This window comes from Colossoma macropomum, unplaced genomic scaffold (genome assembly GCF_904425465.1).
Source record: "Colossoma macropomum unplaced genomic scaffold, Colossoma_macropomum, whole genome shotgun sequence".
NCBI classification, from domain to species: Eukaryota; Metazoa; Chordata; class Actinopteri; order Characiformes; family Serrasalmidae; genus Colossoma; species Colossoma macropomum.
In genome coordinates, this window is record NW_023494795.1 from 28,949,524 (window position 1) to 28,965,224 (window position 15,701).

The 15,701-nt window shown below is 39.5% G+C and overlaps 1 protein-coding gene across 1 annotated transcript in view; it reads left to right on the top strand.

Annotated features, from left to right (window-relative positions):
* nkain2 (sodium/potassium transporting ATPase interacting 2) overlaps window positions 1-15,701 on the top strand; it is a 249,044-nt gene that overhangs the window by 159,725 nt on the left and 73,618 nt on the right. The window lies entirely within an intron of this gene.

The following is a 15,701-nucleotide window of genomic DNA, read 5'->3' on the forward strand; positions in this document are numbered from 1 at the left end:
TGCGAGTGCATAAAAAGGGGCTGGAGATAGAAGCCCGCTGATTAGCACGCGCTTCCTTTCGGAACCCCACGCCTTGTGTCTGCTATTATTTTAATCGCACCAAATTAATTCAGTTCTGCTAAATGAGCTAATTTCATGCTCTCGTGAACAGACAAAACTCCTCGACTGGCAAAGGATTGTCTCCTGTGCAGCAGCTGGAAATGAACACAATGGATGTGGATGATGTGGCCTTGTTTACAAGGGGCTGTGCATTACGCCCTGGCCAGTGCCCTCATCGGGTGTCGCCCACATCTCATCTTTTAGGCTTTGTTAAGTGCGGAGCATGACATTCATGCCCAGGTTTTGCACAGTGAAGGTTAGTTGCGGCTGTTAGGGTGACAGTATGGCAACATGTGCTGTGTCTAATACAAATGAATCCAGCAGTACACACACTTGAGTCTGCTGCTTGCATGTAGGCTTTAAAAGCTGCCCTTGTTCCACTGTTTGAAGGGCTCTAATGATATGTACATACACATGATCTAAGCTGCTTATACTTCTGGCTCACGGGGGCCTATCCCAGTGGTCATTGGCGGAAGGTAGGAAACTCTCTGGACAGGTCACCAGTCCATCCCACAGAGACATAAACATTCACACCTAGAGGCAATATAGCATCTCCAACTCACCAGACTGCATGTCTTTGGACTGTGGAAGGAAACCCACACTGACATGCAAACTCCACACAGAAAGGACCCTGGTCGCCTGGTCGGGGAATCGAACCCAGAACCTTCGTGCTGTGTGGTGACAGTGCTGCCCAAGGCACCGTGCTTGATGTAGTAAGTAAACAGTGTACATTTTTCAAAACATACCATTCACCCCCAGTCCTTACAGTCCTTATATGGTAACAGAGCTGCAAAAATAGCCAGTTTTGAATTCATTGTCTCTCAAAAAAACAACACGTTTACATATATTCACCTATTAACCTGTTGAGTTATAAGGTTATAAGGAGTGTTTCAGCCCAGACTACTGCTTGAATGAGGCCCAAAACGGAGCAGCCAATTAAAACAGGCAAACCTATGATGATCTTTCTTTTATTTGCGTGCATTTGCCTCAACCCAACTGATAAAAATGAACCCAAAATCAGGTTATGATTGCTGCAACATGAACATATGATTGTAAAGGCTACCAACCTTGGAAATCAGTTGTGTTCAGCTCAAATAATGGCGATCGAGTGATTATATAGTGATCGTGACAGGCCCATACTTACTTTTATGTTGCACCTGAATGTAGAATGTAACTTTTTACAAAATATTGAGACAAAGGGGACTTAAGTTACCACACCAGGTCAGTTAATACAAGTGAGTAAGTACAAACCCATTTCCAAAAAAGTTGGGACGCTGTGCAAAATGTAAATAAAACAAAATTCAATGGTGTGCAAATCATTTAAACCCTATATTGAAAATAGGACAGAAAGACAACAAATCAAATGTTGAAACTGAGAAATTTTATTGTTTTTTGAAACATATATGCCCATTTTGAATTTGATGCCAGCAACACATTCCAAAAAAGTTGGGATGGGGTAACAAAAGTCTGGTAAATTTGTGTAATGCTTATGTTGGTATGTTTACCACAGTGTTTCATCACCTCTTCTTTTAACAACACTCTGTAAGCATTTCGGAACTGAGGAGACACTGCTGTAGTTTTGAAAGTGAAATGTTTTCCCATTTTTGCTTAACGTAGGATTTCAGCTGTTCAGCAGTTCAGGGTCTCCTTTGTTGTATTTTTCATTTAATAATGTGCCAGATGCTTCCAGTGGTGACAGGTCTGGACTGCCAGCAGGCCAGTTTAGCGCCCAGTCTCTTTTAATACGGAGCAATGCTGTTGTAATACATACAGAATGTGGTTTGGCATTGTCTTGCTGAAATAAGTAAGGCCTTCCCTGAAAAAGACGTCATCTGGATGGCAGAATATGTTGCCAAAACATGTATATATTGTTCACCATTAATGATGGCATGTGCACTAATGCACCCCTATACCATCATGAATACTGGCTTTTAAACTGTGCACTGTAAACTGACCACAGAACACTTTTCCACTTCACCTCAGTCCATTTTAAATGAGCTTGGGCCCAGAAAAGGTGGCGCTGTTTCTGGATTATTTATGGTTTCTTCTTTGCATTTAGTTCAGCGCCAAACTGTTTTCATAGACAGTGTTTTTCAGAAGTTTTTCTGAGCCCACACGGTGATTTCCACTACAGAATCATGTCTGTTTTTAATGCACTGCCATCTGAAGGCCCAAACATGACGGCCAGCAAATACTGTTTTTTGGCCTTGTCCCTTGCATACAGAGATTTCTCAGATTTTCTGAATCTTTTAATGATATTGTCTACCGTAAATGATGAAAAGCAAAAGTTCTTTGCTATTTTATGTTGATAAATGTTATTCTTGAATTGTTGCATTATTTGACCATGCAGTCTTTCACAGAGTGGTGACCCCCTGCTCATTTTTACTTCTGAAAAACTCAGCCTCTCTGGGATGCTCATTTTATACTCAATCATGTTATTGACCTGTTGCCAGTTAACCACCAGGTGTTTTTTAAGCATTACACAACTTTACCAGCCTTTTGTTACCCCATTCCCAACTTTTTTGGAATGTGTTGCTGGCATCAAATTCAAAGTGGGCATGTATTTCTCAAAAAACAATAAAAATTCTCAGTTTCAACATTTGATATGTTGTCTTTGAAGCATTTTCAATGAAATATAGGGTTTAAATGATTTGCACATCATTGCATTTTGTTTTTATTTACATTTTTCACAAGCGTCCCAACTTTTATGAAAATGAGGTTGTAGATTCGTATGAGGTACGCTTGAAGTAATAGGTGAAGATGAAGCTCTTATTTACTTGATTGTACTGTATCCCACCCTTCCACCACCCTTCTATTTTTCTGTCTTGGTTGTAATTCATACAAATTGCAAAAGTGGAAAAAATACATTTTAAAAAAAGAAAGAGTACACTGCACAACGTCTGTCTGGATGAATGATCCTCATAGCTCTAAAGGTCACCAACTTCATGACATCCAGCAGCCTTCGGAGGTTCTCCAGGGCTCAATATGAGGGTGGTTGAGACTTCAATGGATTCCTGGTGTTCTATAACATTTCTCTTGAGAGGAGCTCAGAGTAAAGAAAGTACAAGCTCAGAGTAGTTCTCTCTTCCTGACTTGTGTCTCTAGAAAGCGCTCAACTCCACACTGTCTGAAAAAACTGATACTTTCTTTCATTAAGGTAGATGCTGTGTCTGGGCCCATGCCACTGGTGCTCCTGCCTCTCCGTGGTGGGATATTTATTGCTGACCTTGTGGTGTGTCAGTCTGATGAGAGCAAACGTCTCTCTGTAGACAGGCAATTAGAGGCTGTGTGGTGAGCAGGCTGCCTCTGCCTGCCCGTTCTTCAAGTAATTGCTGTGACAACAACTGAGATGGCAGCGGAGAGCACAGTGAGCTCCATGTGCCAAGCAAGACTGTCCGGCTAGATATGTTCTCAGACTTGATCTGGAACGAGGAACTGTTAGAGGTAGAACTGTAATGTGTGCTGTTACTCAGCTCAGCACACACAGCTCTCATTGTGCTAGAATATGCCAGACGAGTGTTACGGTCGCATAGGAGAGACTAGCACAAGCACTAGGGCTGCACTATATAGACATGAACACGATGTCCGATAAAGTTGCTAGATATTGCAATGACGAAATGAGACGTGATAAGTTTTCAGTAAAAACTGGGTGTGCAGTACAACACGTACAGCACCATTCACAGCTGTGCAAAGTGCGAAATAAAAATAGTGAAATACTTAATGTTGTTTTAAAACATTCCTGGAACAGCTTTTTCTATATAGGTGTACAAAAATGAATAGATGTTTCATCTTTATATGAGCCTGCAAACCTCGATACAATATACAATATGCCACTTACCATATAGGAGCACTTTGTAGTTCTACAGTTACAGACTGTAGTCCATCTGTTTCTCTGCTTTGTTAACACCTTTTTACCCTGTTCTTCATTGGTCAGGACCCCCACAGAGCAGATATTATTTGGGTGGTGTATCATTTTCAGTGCTGCAGTAACACTGATGTGGTGGTGCTGTGTTAGTGTGTTGCGCTGGTCTGAGTGGATCAGACACAGCAGTGCTGCTGGAGTTTTTAAACACCTCAGTGTCACTGCTGGACTGAGAATAATCCACCAACCAAAAATATCCAGCCTGTGGGCAGTGTCTTGAGACCACCAGTGAAGGATGACCAACATAAACTGTGCAGCAACAGATGAGCTACTGTCTCTGGCTTAATCTACAAGGTGGACTAACAAAGTATGAGTGTCTAATAGAGTGGACAGTGAGTGGACACAGTGTTTAAAAACTCTGTCTGATCCACTCATACCAGCACAACACACACTAACACACCACCACCTTGTCAGTGTCACTGCAGTGCTGAGAATGACCCACCAACTAAATAATGCTCTGCTACAGATGACAGATCAAAACCTTCATGCATTTATTTTTACTTTTTGTTAATCATTTATGTATTTATTTATTTATTTATGCACACTTTGTCCTCCGTAATTAGGCATGACTAACACTGTGCTAGCATAGAGACAAATTAGCGTGGCTGGGCTTCTGTTTAGAAAAGGTTATGTAACCATTTCCTGTCTGCTAGGCTAAATTAACTATGCAACACCACTTATATGCTTTAGTTTAACATTCAACCCCAACCTCATTTTCTGATTAAATGAAGCTGCTCATCAATAAGTTATTATACCAGTTTCTGTATAATTTAATGTTTCAAATGTGAACAAAGTCATTCAGAGTGGTTTGATGTGAAATGCTCCATTCTAGAGAAACTTAGTCACATTTCAGTCAGAATTGTTCACAGTGGTGGTAATAGGAACCAGACGTCTGAAATATTTATTGCCTCTAAAAACTCCATAAAAAGCTATTACATGAAGTGGTTATGGATACGCTGCCTGATGCCATTGTTTTATGACGTTTTGGCCTAAAACATATATTTTCTTTAAGCCTTTCATGGAGGAGAGGTACTTATAGGGTGTTATGGCAAAATAGGACAGAGTAGAAAACATTTTTTTCTTAGATTTAGCATTGTTTTCCATTATCGTCATTGCATATACAACTCAGGCAGGTTTACTGGTGGTTTTGGATAGTAAATAAAATGGAGAAGACCCCTTGTTCCTATCACCACCACTATGACCTGTTCAGAGTTTCTCTACGATGGAGCCTGTCTGAGTAACTTCGTTTACATCTCATCAACTGACTTATGCAGAAATTTTGAAATATTTGGTGGAATTCCACTTTAACTAGTGTTAACTAAGGACACACAAACTAAATCCTGAATTTGCAGCTTAAGCCTGTGCTCCACCTCTGGATAGAGCCTTAGGGAAATGCTTGTTTACAGTATCTTTGCTGTCAGTGGTGTATTCTGTGATATCGTTTAAAGCAGTTTTTAAAGGGGTTCAGAATCTGCTCCTCTGAGTATGTTTAACTGCAGGAAAAACCTGTATCTGACAGGCATGCCAGCTCATTACCTGTGGGTGAGTGGAGATGGCTTCATGGGTCTGCAGAGTTTAGTGCTCTTTCCTAATCGAGCCATAGCTCGCATAATACTGAAGCTTAGCTACATCTCCACATCTCCACTTGACATTCATCCTTGTGACATTAAGCTGTAAAGACATTTTTCTACAGGCCTCCTTCAGCGACTGCATCTGTCTCTGATACTTAGGTATCTGCTCTCAAGTACGTGGAAGTGCAGTTCTTACTCAGGGAGATAGTTATGAAATACTCTTATCTATAAAAATGGACAAATGTATGTACAAAATTCAGGATTCAAGACGGATGCTTTTTTGGTTAAGGTACGCTACAGACTTTTGTCAATGTTGATAGATAACAGTGAGTCATACAATGTCAATGTCAAACTACATAATGGAGATTATTGAACTACTCAACAGGCTGATTGTTGAGGTATAAGCTTCCATTACTTCTCAGCTAAGGCAGGGGTCGGCAACCCAAATGTTAAGAAGAGTCATTTTCTCATCTTCAGCAGGAAACTTTTCCGCCAAAGTCGAAGTTTCTTATAAAATGTCTATCAACATTCGACATTCGCCAGCTTCTTGTTCAAATTTTCCTGTTCCAATTTATATGTATGTATGAATGAAAATTATTCTAACTGCCGCACCATTTAAGGTGGAATGGGAAAATTTGGACAAGAGTGTGGCTGATTTCAGCTTTGTGACTTTTTAGTGTTTGACAGTTTCTCATTGCAGATTGAACGTATCAGGAAACCAGCTGGAGTGCTTATAAATACAAATGAGTACATTTGTCTCCAAATGATCAATGTCCATCTTAAATATCTGAATACTGTATGTCTGTTATGTTTCATCACGAGAAGATGTTGAAAATATACAGGCTAGCAATTCAATGAAACACAATAACTTTGTGTGTGCCTGCGAGTAAGTATGCTGCTCCAAAACACGAATGCCTGAACATGGGTTGCCTTGCCAAGGATGAATTGTTAAGGACATGATTAAGAAGGCAGGTAGGGTGGCGAGTGCTCTGGTATGACTTCATCACTAACTAGGCTAAAAACTACTAGGCTACTAGGCTAATTTACTGATTAGGCAAACCACTCTAGCTAGGTCCAGAAACAATGAAAATATACTTCACTGACAAATAACGATGCACGCTGAGGAGAAAATACCCTGTGTAGAATGAGTCCTCATCAGCATTGACACATGTTAGCTTCATTAGCTCATCTGATAAGGCAGTGTCTGTTATGCATCCAACATGTCCTTCTGCTGTATGGCTGTACTTTTGTGCAACACCAGTGCTGTCACCTAAACAGGTGAACCAACAGCCCTACATCATTTGTGGCCAAATTCTGTTTTTTTTCCTGCAGTAAACTGGATATTTTTTCATGAACTCTTACGGGTATTTCAGCAACAAAATTATTCGGAATGCACATATGCACATTCCTATTAACTATATAGGTCTTGTAGCTCTAGTGCAAAACTAAAGTAAGTTTCATTTTTTTATATCTATTCATGTCACTCCAGTCAGAAACGTTTATGTCCGTTTTTGTCATAAATGTCTCGGCCTTTCACTTTTTCTCAAATCGCTGTCTTGTGTTTTCCTACCGGTCAGTCAAATGCATTAACCCGGCCCCTATGAAGTGCATCCTGCTTTTTTATGGTTTAGTTTTGTTCTGTTAGCGACGATGTCAGTTTTCTGTTCAGATTTCAAGCTGAGTGATCATGTTTTTCTCTACTTTTGCCCCCACTTAAGAAAGTTTGTCTACAGGAAGCCAAACTTTACTGTTTTTTTTTCTTTTTTCTTTTTCCTTTTAGTCCTCTTAATCTTCCATTTCACTCAGCCTTGGTTGAGCTCAGGCCAGATTTCAAAGTGCTGGCCTAAGGGAAATCCAGCAGTGGCTTGCCTGCAGAAACTCATTTACTGATGGATATAGATGATTGACAACCATCCCAGGGCTTCGTTTCCCTCCATCTTGATCCTCTTCAAATGCCCTCTGATTGCTTTTTTGAGAAAAACTCCCCCGTTCCCGATGATGGGGAATTAACCCGACGTCACCACCGGACTTTGTAAGCGCAAACAAACTGCATGTGTAAGCGAACCCACATGGCCCGACTCCTCTTTTAGAGGTTGCTCCGAGTTTGAAGAAGAGCTTGTTTTTTCATTTGAAGATTGGCTCCTTCAAGACTCGAGTGTTGTGTAAACAACCCTCAGGCTCTGCATAAGTATTACAGGTGTTCTCATAGTATCATAGGTTCTCAAACATCGTCTTTATTGCTGTTATTATTTCAAACCTCAGCTAGTCTCTCAAATGGCAGTCATAAGAGCAAGTCCTCTCTTTCAGGCAGCCCATTGAAGCAGCACTCGAGTTTTTGTTGGAAGCAACAAAGACTTTACATGAGTTATGATTTTGTGCTTTGTGGCTTTTATGAAGAGAAAGAACAAGAGAACAATGCTTGGTACTGTTCACTGTATTTCTAATTAGTGGATTAAAGGCACATGGTAGAAGCAACACTATCATGCCTTTTGTTTAACCCTAAGAAGTCCAGTTTGACTACGGTTGTTTCGCTGTCTTTTGTATGTAATTATGTAAGTATATAACAGAGTTTATTGGATTGGAGTGGTCTCCTCTAGGATGACAGTGCCCCCTCCACTGCAGACATTACATTGAACAGAAGTAAACCCTACTACAAACCTGTCAGGTTCAATGTGGCATGTAGCAAAGAGGCAAAGCAGTTGAAACTTTAAATTAGCTGACCACTTCATCTATAACAGCCATTGTGTTACTTGTCATACTTGCAAACCAAACCTCATGCTAGCCAAGCCTTTCAAGACGCTCACACTATAAATGTTACATCAAAGTGTATATCTGTAGTAATTTAGGGCTCAAACTAGCAGCTCCCACCTCAAGTTAGATGGCCCGGTTTGAGACTTGTACAGTAGACCGAGCAGATAAAGTTGAAGTTAGCTGCTTATTCTCACTTTCCATTCTGCCCTAAATGATTTAGTACTTATGTTCGGACGCTTGGACGGGTGTTAGCATATAAGTGATGCATTATTTAAGGTGGAATGCAAATTCAAATAAAAAGCTAACATCAGCCTCGAGATTAGTGATTTAAATTCAGAATTCAGGAAACTCAAACTCGTCTTTGTACTTCTCAACTGTGCGATTTTAACTTTTAAATTTAGTTTTATCATCTCTGGGTAGAAGTTGTGCCTGTGCTATGTGGATGCATGCTTTATAGTGAAGGTGCTGCAGTGTTGGTTGTGTTTATGTGAATCCAGCATTCTGGTTGGTTGCTGTTGTTGTGTATCACCAAAGAACTGTTGGAATATGTAGAAGACTGCACTGCTGTTAGGAAGAGCCTATAGCCTGATGTAATTACTCTGTGCGACATTAGAGTTTTTGAAATTCTATCTATGAAGTTTGTCTACCCGCTTTGTGTGTGAGTTTGGGGTGGGCTGGTCTGCATCATGTTCCTCCAGGTCTGAAAACGAGTCCCACTCCGGCTCCGCATCCGAGCCTTTCATTTCCTATTTCCTATAAGGAAAGGCTCGTTATTTGAACCTGACACTGCTGCAAGCTGCAGGAGAACACCGTCCTGTAATGATTGCGCATGAGTTTAGAACAACTGACAGGAAAAGTGACACAGTAAAGCTGGAAATGAAAGGCTTGATTAATTTACGTTATTAAGGTTGGCGATTCCTAATTTAATCAGTGAAGTTCTTTTTTATTCAGGCTGGAAATTTTTAAGTCTCTAGTCCGTTGAGTAGTGAGTCATTTAAGGGTGAGTCGTAGTAAAGTCACGAGTCAATCAACATGAGTGAATGGTACGATGAGTATGAAACAACCCAATTGAACATCTATACGATATTTTGGAGCTTTGTGTTAAACAGCGCCCTCTATCACCATCAAAACACTAACTAAGGTATTACTGCTTGATTTGATAGTTTGTACTTTGTAATTTCCCACTTCCAACTAGGAAAAACAAAGAGAGCTCCCAAGTGCAGTGAATGACTTCAAATTTCGTGTAATCTGAGTAACTGTCTGTTGATGAGCAAAAATATTAACCGCAGTGATGGCTTAACTAAACAGCAGACTAAAGCAGCGGTGCCCATTTCTTTGGTCTTGGGGGACAAAAGGCCAAAAAAACCCACATGTACAAAGAAAGAAGAAAAGTAGGTTTATTTATAATTTAAAAAAGGATCGTTTAACATTAGACAGTACACTGTTAGAAATAAAGGTGCATTGCAGGTACATTTTTCATTCATTAAGGTATAAACAGTGTAAATGTTCCCTCAAAGGCATAACAGTGGTTTTACGGTCCAATTATGAACCTTAAATAAGTTTTTCCAGGTGAAAAGTACATATTTGTACCTTTTCATAACCTAATGTTTTAAAACAGAAGAATAAAAGAGCCTGGAGACGAGACAGAGTGTGTGGAGTCAGTACAACTTAGAAAATATAATTTCAATGTATTAAGGAACAATTATGTTCCCTGACTAAAGGTACTGAGATGTACCCTTGTGACAAGAGACAAACAGTGACAGTTTGGCACCTTTTTTTCTGAGAGTGTATTGTGTTACTAAACTACTTCAAAACACAATTTAAAATGAAAATAAGAATTTAATGAGTCATATACAGTAGAAAAAAGTTTGTTCTCTCATTGTGTGAGGAGGTGAGTTTAGGGTAATTAACTGGTGAGCCAAATCAGACGTCCACATGGGCCACCCTGGTATAGACAGATTACCAGTATAAAGGGTCTCACCACAGAACTGATATCCTACTTCGTGCAAATACTAATATAAACTGACTGGTGTGCATGACTATTATTTCTTTATTAGTTATGGCGTGTTGTTTAAATTAGCAGTTTCACACTGTTGGAATTCACACAGCTGAAGTGCTGATCTCAAATGAACTTCTTCAGCATTCGTTTAACTGTACAGATTTACTGTGGACAGTTCACCACCCTCAGCGCCCCCATTAGTCAGGAGCATGATTGTTGATGTCAGACAGACTTTCTGTAGGAACGTGGTCCCATCCATCCCCGCACGTCAGTGAAAGAACTACAACAAATCACCAGCCACTCACTGACCACGCATGTCTTGTACCACCCTTACACCGGCTCTGGCCTGCCAACCCACAGTAGGATGAAACGCTGCTGTGTGGAGCACCTCACAGCTATTTGACTGCTGATGGATTGCATTTATTCACTCGGCTGACGTTCATTCCACCTGCTAGAAAAGGCAGCGGGCAGCAGTGCAGAAGACTGAGGCGGAATGCTCTCTTTATTTAGCTCTTGTCTGTCTCCATCTGGGCAGAAATGAGACGGCGCTGCCATACACTTCTCAGTTTTTTTCTGCTTGCCACTTGTTAGGCATAAAAGTGGGCGTACAGTGTATGTTGCGTCTGTGTTTTTTATTTTCTCTTTCACTTGTCAGGTCTTCAGATTTTTTATATATATATTTACAAACTGCATGATGACTGTCCATTTTAGCTGAACTGAAGCTAATCATTGTTTGCTATTAATCTAAACTCTGGTATAGGTACAATATTAACTGTATTTGAGTATTTTCATCCTGAAGTATATTGCTATTACTGTAGTTATTTTGATATATTATTCAAAAGTAGTTACATAATTATTACATAACACACTCAGAATAGCAGGCTCTGTATAGGCCTGAAAAAGGATTATTAACTAAAAAATAGCAAAACCTTTTTAAGTGCTGTAGAGAACCATACAAAGTGAAACCATATAGAACTTTTGAAGAACGCTCTTTTTATATGTTTATAAATTTCATGACGATTGCCCAATTTTAGCTGAGCTAATCTTAATCGTTATTTGCTGTTATTCAAAACTCTGTAATGGTTTTGATGGCAAGTTTTATTGGGTGTGATTTTTTTTAACCTTTCAAGGTCTGTAGTTGTTACTCTACTTATTATTGATATACTATTCAAATGTAATTAGATAATTATTACATAGTTACACACTACATGCTTAGCAAAAAGGGCTCTATATAGTACAAAAGGGTTATTTGACTTATAAAATTAGTGGAACCCTTTTTGGTGCCATATAGTACTATTTTTTAAATGTTCTTTAAAGAATGATATACAAGAGGTTCTCCATCATAGAAAAAAACAGATGTTTCTCTGTGTTTCTATTAATAACTTCATGATAAAAACAGCGCAGAAATATGATTCAAACAGTTCCTGAATCTGTAGAGTCGCCCTTTCTATTCCATCGTATCGTGAGATTGTACATGACTCACAAGTTGAGCCTCTCACTGTATGCAACTGGTGGATTTATGTGTCCGTCATCTGCCTCTTGCCTGTAATTGGTGGATTTATGTGTCGGTCCATATTTTGTGTGAAACTGACCAATAGACACTTAGAAAATCACTAAGGCCATACTTTTCACGCCGGAACTCTTCCATTTTTCATTGTCGCCTTGGACACAGATGTGAAATGGTGTGTAAAATGTTTTCAGCTGCTGAAGTTGCTGTAGCAATTTTGGGAAGTATAGCAACGAGGAGAACATTTATCTACTATTTTATTCATATATTTCACTACTTTTGTGAACTCGAGACTTTGGTAAACCAATTTCAAGCACCAAACAATTAGTCTACATGAGTAAAGCTGTGTTTTCAGGTCAAATGGGAGGTGATTATAGATCATTATAGAGATGATATTGATCTGGACGTACTGTTATGCAAGTACCTTTAAAGGTGCAGTCGGAGCAATACCTTGTAACTTTACGGGAGAAGGAAAAAAGCATACTTTACTTTTAATGTAAGTCAGTGGAACCAAGCAGTTTTGGGCCGTTTCTTATGTCAAAAACTGAAATGCTGCAAAAATGGAAATATGAAGTTTTGTTCCGACATCAGTGGTATATTTATACATTAGTCCTCGAGTTCTCTCACTTCTCTTTCCCAACATGGTAATTACTGCATTGAAGCATCATCAGCATTTTTACCTTAATTCAAAAGCATCAAATGGCCAATTATATATATATATATATATATATATATATATATATATATATATATATATATATATATATATATATATATATATATATAAAATGACCCTTTCTATCAGTTTTTAGTATCTCTTTCGTCCTGTAAGATATATGTCAGTTACCCTGCAGCTCGGTGGCAGTGGAGTGCTGATGTCACTGGCATGTTGAGATTATCGCCGCAGGCCTGGCTTGGGCAAGAATTCAACAAACCGTCTGCCATTGATATGTGTTTAAAGCATGAATTAAAAGCACTTTATCTGGACGCCCACACTCGCTGGGCAAACAGTGGCGCACTTTCCAGAGGCGGGTGGGTGATTGATCTCTGCGTGGACTTTAAGAAAGGCATAATAATGGTACTGACACAGTCCCCTCAGATGACTCACTTTTCCTCAAAAGACGGTGGAGGAAAACATCTGACAAGCAATAAAGAGCAGCTTTTGTTTTCATGGAAATTCAGTGACACTGTGTTGCTATTTGATGGGAAGCGTTTCCTCAGCAAACATTTTCAGTCTGTTCTCATTCCACCGAAAATGTCCAAAGGAGCGCCCAGCTTGTTGCATGAATAGAAAGCTTAAAGGCATACAGTTGAAACGGGTCCTGCGAGTCGAAATGTCAGCCCACTGCTCTTTAGAGCAAGTTTATCGAGCTAAGTCCCTTTGCACCAGCATCAAATTTATTCATCCATGCATGTGTGGGACTGAGGGCCAGGCTGAAGCTTTTGTTTAGCTTTCTTTTGTTTATTTATTTAGTTATTTTTAGAGATGGTGCACCTTCCTGGAGACTGATGGGTTTGTGAACTACTGTTCATTTCCCCTTTTGATTGAACCTGTATATTTATTTACTCACTACAGTGTTTCTCATAAAAAATTATTATTTATTAGTGGATACTTTGGATGTTGATACTGTGGGAGTACGATGTAATGATGATATCGTTTTAGTTGATGATTAACTGATACATGATAAATAAATAATTGTGGTGAATAATTTAAAAAACATTACTCACCGCCGCCCTCTAAAGGTGTTATTAACAAACATCAAACAAACAAACATCACTCACCACCGCCCTCTAAAGGTGTTATTAACAAACATCAAACAAACAAACATCACTCACCACCGCCCTCTAAAGGTGTTATTAACAAACATCAAACAAACGTCACTCACCGCCGCCCTCTAAAGATGTTATTAACAAACATCAAACAAACAAACGTCACTCACCGTCGCCCTCTAAAGGTGTTATTAACAAACATCAAACAAACGTCACTCACCGTCGCCCTCTAAAGGTGTTATTAACAAACATCAAACAAACGTCACTCACCGTCGCCCTCTAAAGATGTTATTAACAGACATCAAACAAACAAACGTCACTCACCGTCGCCCTCTAAAGGTGTTATTAACAAACATCAAACAAACGTCACTCACCGTCGCCCTCTAAAGGTGTTATTAACAAACATCAAACAAACGTCACTCACCGCCGCCCTCTAAAGGTGTTATTAACAAACATCAGATACACAATGCTGACCTCTAGAGAAATTAGAACTCTATTTTCTAATTAAGACCTCAACCTAATGCATCTAATTCACATTCTGTTGCGATATAAACATATAATTGTGAAAGCTAACAAGAGCTGAATGTCATTGCGGTTAGCTAAAAAATATATGACCAGCTCACTTGCGACCCAAACCAACAGCATGAATCCTAAGACTAGAATTGAAGCTTAAAGTTACACTTTATGTGCTCATGAATGCTCCTGCTCTTCTAGCCAATGAGCAGTGTCTTGCTGTTGCAGTCGCAGTAGGCCTTTTTGTTTGCTGAGGAAAAGAGAAATTGTCGCTGGGATTAGTAGGCGGGTTGTTGAGATACTGGGCAGCTCCGCCTACTCATGTTTTTATGGTAAGGGAAACACTGCTATGTAAGGACACTCAAGTGGACCAGCACTGCTCACACAGCCCTGGTGAGCTATCTACTGTTTATGAAACTGGGGTATCACTAACACTTCCCAAGCCAGCACTTTGGATCATTAAAGACGAGACTGGCACAAAAAAGCGCAATATTGAGACGGGAGAAATGGGAATTCTACCACTTGTTTGTAGAATTAATGCCATGAGAAAGCTAAATGTGACTTGCCTCGCTTTTGCTTATTGTGGATCTCTTGTACTGCTCAAAATGAAAAGTCTACAGAGACACCCAAATCAAACAGTGTGAATAATTGGGCTACATGACGTTAAGCAAAGCTTTTAAATTGATTAATGATCAAATAGAACAGAAGCTCTGCAAGTGCTACATTCTCTCTTTCTAAAATAAAAAAGATGAATGTACAGTACTATGTAAAATTTAGAGACTACTCTAGATTCATTTAATTTCCGGCCATAATGTCTATTAAATATGAGTCAGGAGAAAAAAGAAGAAATGCATTTGCCAAAAAATTGTCCACTCTTTACTTTTACTACATCTTCCATTCATATCAGGAGACTTGCTTTCAGTTTTCCAAAGAAATCTGCAGGAATATTTTTCCACACTTCCAAAGTTCAGTGTTAGAAATTGGTTATATTTTCTACTTCTACCAATCCAAATAACCTGTTCATAACATGTTCGGTGATGTTGAGATCTTCAAACGATGAAAGGTTAAGTACTGTTTATCTGATGGTTAGTAGACAGTTTTGGAGGTCTGCCAGGTCTTGCATGATTTTTAGGAGGCAATTCTTAATGAATATTTTAATGTAGTACTGAAGTTTGTAACATTTTACAGTGTAATGCCCTATAGATTCACACGCTCACCTTCTGTCCCTGTGACATAGGGTCCGCAGTCCCCACTGCCACCCCATCTCCTCCCTGTTCCTCATTTCTATGTCAGTCCTTCTACAGCTATGAGGGGGGTGTCTGGCCTTCTAGCTACAGGCAGAAGCTGCCCAGAACTCCAGCCCAAGTTCTCAGAGTTCCCCCCCTCCCTCAAACAATCTTCCCTCATACTACCACCACCATGTTGAAGGCACAAAATCAGTTTTAGAACTTGAGTTTCCAAAATTGGAGCTGTGGAACTCAAGCTCTAAGTGCTCATAGACTACCCTTCACTTATTTAATTTCCAGACAAAATGGCTAATAAGCACATGATAATCATTTTTCAGGAGAT